Genomic DNA, 5,990 nt, shown 5'->3' with positions numbered 1-5,990 from the left:
CTATGTTTCACACTTTTACGATAAAAATCATAATAATCAGTGTTCAGAACAGCTTTTTTACGAGGCCAAGGGACGTTGCTACTTCACGTTATCATCCGAACATCTTCGCCCAGAACCGCGTGGCTTAGTTTTACGGTTAAGTTCTGCTTTTATCACAATAGGTTCGTTCCACGATTAATTTAGCCAAACCTATTACGTTCACGTTCAGTATATTGCCTAGCTGATATCCACAAACGATTATAGGATTTTCGTCAGCCATATGAAAATTAAGTTCGGGAATAATGCTCATTAGAAAAATGTATTTATTGCATTAATCGATAATTTTTTTCAATTTTTACTAAAACAAAATTAAAAGACTGAGACCAAGTTTTTTTGTTGTGCAGTACAGTTTAAGCTAGAAGTTTCGTTACGAACGAAATCTTCAACAAGTGAACATCGTTTGAAACAAAAATTGTTAGAAACAGATACACTTTATAATGACAACATTGACTAAATTTTGCGATATAATTTACATAATTTATTCAATATCTTAACTATGCCAGCTCTTCATTCATGTCATCACCATCTTGCGGTTTAAACATATTGTAATTACTTTCATTGACGCCTTGGTTGGAACCTTGTGACTTCGAGCTTGAGGTCAATATTGTATAATTCGTCAAGATCCTGGCTTCGTCGGTAGCTGCATAAAAATGCATATATATAAATAATACTCAAATAGAATGACACTATTAACTTACGTGCTGATTGGCCTGCTATAAGATGGACTGCCTGGATTATTACTATTGGTACTGTTGTGTCATTAATCGCGCTCGTTAATGTTGGAGCTATTGTAAGGTCGCAATTATTTAGGTACTCGGATCGCAAATACGTGTCCAAATCATTATCATCATCGTTATTTTCCAAAGAGTCATGCTCTGTTTCACGATCCTGTTGCGACTCCACCATGCAGAGCCCATGTGAGTTATGATTACGGGAATTTTCCAGCTGCATATGCAAGAATTATAAGATAAATACGTAAATAAATCATAATGAAAATCTAAATTAATATGAATATACTCACTTTATTCGCTTAGCCCATTCACTATTGCTGATGGCTATAATATCCAGACAATAATCGCATACATTTCGGATTGCTTCGTTTCTTGTCGTGCATGAGATCGATTAGATAGGCCGGCGACTCAGTCTCCTTTAACATATACTCGCGAGTGCTTTCATATTGAAGTATCTGTTGAAATACGAAAATGATCTGCAACACAATCTCATCATCCTCCTGCTTGGCTTTTAGCAGCTCTATTAGCGATAGAACGACCTTAGCTCGACAGAATAATAGCGCACAAAGCTCGTCGCAAGCACAGTGCCCAGATAAACAATGGTATCGAGCACCAGATCATCCATTCTGGCACAGGGAACTAGTAATTGACGCTATCCATGGAATTAATTGAAAGTTTTGTAGGATTTGCGAATAATCGAGGTCAGTAAGCGCAAGATTTCCCAGTATTCCCAAGCACTCGACAATAAAAAGATTCATTGTCACATATGGTTAAAAATCCAGGCTAAATCTCCCACCTAATCGATGTATAGCAGTTGCAAGCGACTCGTGTTGCCGAAAGAATTCGCAACAATTTCATGAGAAGAGCATCTTGATGCTTAAAGGCACGATCCATGAGACTGTGTATCGTTTACCTTCGACCATAATCTGCGCATTGCGATGGTTGAGTGACAAATTAATGCACAGCGCTATAAGATCGGGATCCACCTTTACGTTGAGATTCAGTATGATGGCATCAGTGGCCATTTGTACACACTCCGTGTGGGTAAACATTGATTTCACTTTGTCATTCGACTCATATGATAAAGTATTTTGACTGCAATTGCGTTGATGCTTCTCATCGTTGATGAACTGATAAGCATGGGCAAATAACCAGCTGCAATCATTTGCCTGCGATCCCACCATCAAATGACAGATACGAGATCCGTTATGCGCATTCTTGAAAGAGGCGAGGTAGCTTGGCGACAATGTTAAAAATTGGACATCTCATCTTTGTTATCGCCCACAATACACAATTTCTTGAGAAATGTGCTGGGCGAGCATAAGCAGATCAATATTCTGGCGATCCAGTGCTTTCACAAGCATTTTAACAATATTCTTTCTACGCATTTTGACGATGGACAAGTAAATCATATTGATTTGAAAGAGCTAACAGAAATCTGAAACTTGAGATTCGTGCAACTGGTGCAAATTCATAGTCAGTCATATACTCTTGAGTAAAACCCCGCGCTACAAGCCTTGCTTTGTACTTTACTAAGTTTCCGAACTCATCTTGTTTTATACTAAATACCCACTACAATCAACTATGTTTTATATGTGTGGCTTTTTGCACGAAGGACCAAGTATTATTTCAAAAATGGGAGTTGAGTTTCATCTTTTATGGCTTCTTCCCACAAAGATCTGTCATCACGAAACTTAATTTCGTAAAATTAACTGGAATATCATTCAAGCATATTTGAGTATTCATAAGACATTTCTCTAAGAATCGATATGATAATTTTGGTTTACCTCTAAGTCTTTCACTGCGTCTGATTTCTGAATCATTTTCAATTTCTTTTTAACTTATCACCAGTTACAACTGGATCGGCATTCTCAAAATTTGTGGAATTTTCATTGAGTTGTAAATTTAATCCAGAATCAACAGATCCAATCTCTTTCTCCAAAGGAAAATCCAACATTTCACTTCCTCTATTTAAAGAGTCAATATTTGGTTCAACATTATTATTTTTGAACCACAGATTCTTCTCCATGTAAAACTTTAGATTTTTAACATGTTAATCTCATCCACCACAACATCTCTAGGTGTCATAAATTTCGATCCTCATTCCACAATTTGTACCCATTTGGTTCATACCCGACAAGTATAGTTTTTTCGTTTTCTCACTTTGTTTAGTGCATACACTGTCGAACCAAATATCTTGAGATACTTTAATACAGGCTTTTATTATGCCACATTTCATACGGTGTTTTACTTATATTCTGCAACGCTCTGCTTGGGGATCTGTTAATTAAGTATGTTGCCGTTAAAAGCAGCCTCACCCAAAAACATTTATCAAGTTTAGCACAAGAAATCATAGAGCGAGCCTTCTCGGTGATTGTCCGAATCATCCGTTCTGATACACCATTTAATTGTGGAGTATGAGGAACCGTCAAATGATAGCTGGGCCTTTTTTCAACACAGAATCACGCATTCATTAAAAAGGTATTTCTACCATTATCAATATACAAGTTAAGCAACTTTAAGTTAAAATGAGCCTCTTTTAGCCACAAATCTTTGAAAACGAAAAAAACATCCGACTTATATGTTAAATACGTCACACAGTTAATGTGTATACTGATCAATAAAAACTACATAATATATTTTATTTCTATAGTTTGTGGTGTAATTGACCACAAACATCAGAGTGGATTACAAATAGTGGTCGTTGATATTTTCTTTGTTTTTAAATTTTTCAAATTTAATCTAGACTACTTGCCACTTACACAAGCTTCACATAATTCATGATGTTGACTAAACATGTTTAAAAGATTATTATCTTCAAAGAGACCTTTTCGTTTTATTTCCAAAAATTTCCCTAAACTTACATATATGGCCCAATCGTTCATACCACAACGATACTCAGCACTATTTGGGATTCTAGACGTAAATACCTTACTGTTCAATTTAAATTTTATTATTGGTACATTGTACTCACAGAATCCAGCAAACACCAATACGCCGTTTTTACGAAACTCTTATGCCTTCAGGGTTGAACTCTATGGTCGTCCCAGCATCCTGCATCTTTTTGACCGAGAGATTATCCTTACAATACAGTACGTTGTAGAGTGATTGGTTTCCAGAGCTGGTAAGATTAAGCACTCCTTTGGCTGTAGCATGAATATACATATTCTCCGCGTTTGGCAATCTCTATAGCCACATTCGATTGCAACGCTCATAGTCGGAGAATTAAAGCTGCGTCATTTATGAGATGATCCGATGCTCCTGAAGTCTAGCATAAACTCAACCTCATCCGTTGCTCGGGCTTGATGTTGCATTTGTCATCCATAAAGCGAAACTACGCTCCGGCTGTGCTACCACTGCTGTTGTTGCTGCTGTTATTGCTGCTGCCATTTGAGCCTGCCTTTCCTTTCCACCACTTTCAATTGAATTGTGAATTCCCTGTCTTTTAAAAAAGGAAGTAGTCCTTCTTAAAATGACCTGATTTTCCGCAATAAAAGCATTTGGTTTTTGGCTTAACAAAGGGTTTGACTAGTTCTTTCCAAATTTCGCTTCTACTTTATTGTTAAAACCTTATTTTAAATTCTTTTTTTGCCTATTGCCTGCAGCACTTTGTGGCTAGTATCCTTGTTCAAATTCTTAAGCTTTATCTCCTGATCAAGAAGTCGTGTTTTTACAAAAGCTAAGGTTAAGGTTATTTCAGATAAGTCTCAATCGCATTATAACTCTATCGTAACTGGGTGAAAGAGTGAGTAAGATGGGAAACTTTATCCATCTCGTCTAGCTTTGCGCTTCTGATGCGATGAGTTCTATTATAAGGTCATCGAAAGAAATTGAAGTGATTAAGAGTGAAGCATCACCTTTTAACTTAAGCCCCAAAGTTTTTACGAAGTGATAGTTGCGATGCTAGGCTCTTTCTTTCGTAAATGGCATCCTAATTAGCAAGTCACGCTAGCAAAAAGCTAAAAAAGAATCACTTAGAATACTCAATGATCAAGTTTTTTTCAGCTCTTTTCAGCCTTTTTGTTTCTTCGTTCACTTCGAAATTTTATCTCATCATTACTTTAACAGGTTCATGCTCCATCAAAGAGCCTAAACTCTGAACTTCCAAAAAGAGTACTTTTTCACGCATCCAAATGGTTTTTATGTTCCTCTTTAACTCTTCCAGTCGTTTTCGAATACAGCACGCTTTCTAGCAAACAACCTCTTAGCACACACAGTACATCGTCTAGCAACTACAGTCCAGTCACAAATCCAGGAATCAGTCAGCAACAAAGTCCACAACACAGTTCAGGCACCAAAATCCAGCAACAACAGTTCAGCACAAAGAATTCCCGCAAAGAGAGAATCTTATGGCGCTATCCAACACGTGGCTTGTTTGGAATCTTTATGCACGAATTCGTCTTGGTTCTTCTGAAATGATGTGAAAAACTGTTAATGCTGCGAAGTTGGTCGCAAAGCGTCATATTTGTGGAATATAAGTTATATTTTCCAAATTGTCTATACCAATAGATCAACACTTCCAGCAAAGAATTATATTTTCGTTGCATGATACTGAAGCAAATCCGTGAGAAATACAATTGCACTGTGAATGCATGCATAACGAAATATCAGACATAGTCGACCCTCTAGAGTATATATTATTCTTGACTAAAGCGTCAATCAGCCGGAGACGATATAGCCATGTCGTCTGTCCGTATGTAACAGCCTAGCTCTCAGACATTATAATAGATCGAGCTATAATTTTTTCGACAGCATTTGTTATGTTTTCACGCAGCATCAGTTTGTTTCATATTTTTGCCATGCCCTTCCGCCCTCGCAACAAAGAAATCGAATATACAAAGCGTAAATTTTAAGCTAGAGTTTTGGTATAATACATATACTACAGTAGTTATGATTCCTGAACAATTTGCTTTGCGATCTAAGTAAATATTGTGGAAGTTATTAAGTAAGAAATACTTTTGATGGGCAAAAAACGCTACTTACTAGGGTCTGAGTTGCTTTGGCCGACAATCTGGTACATTGTCGTCTATGGTAATATTTGATGGGTGTGCTGTATCGATTATATCAAACATAGCCTTTGGTATTTTTCAGTACTTTTCGTATAATTTTGAAAAATAAGTACCGCCTATTTTGCCCTATTAAAAAATGGGTGCGGTATGCTCACAGGTCGAAGCAACTCGACGTAACTTTTCTTACTTGTTTATTGCGTGGAATGTGTCT

General features: G+C 36.9%; 1 pseudogene; it reads right to left on the bottom strand.

Annotated features, from left to right (window-relative positions):
• Window positions 1-504: 504 nt before the first annotated feature.
• Window positions 505-2,219, bottom strand: LOC117577308 (kinesin-associated protein 3-like; annotated as a pseudogene).
• Between the last annotated feature and the right edge of the window lie 3,771 nt (window positions 2,220-5,990).

Source organism: Drosophila albomicans, unplaced genomic scaffold (assembly GCF_009650485.2).
Source record: "Drosophila albomicans strain 15112-1751.03 unplaced genomic scaffold, ASM965048v2 utg000192l_pilon, whole genome shotgun sequence".
Lineage (NCBI taxonomy): Eukaryota > Metazoa > Arthropoda > Insecta > Diptera > Drosophilidae > Drosophila > Drosophila albomicans.
This window is presented reverse-complemented; position numbering and strand designations above follow the sequence as displayed.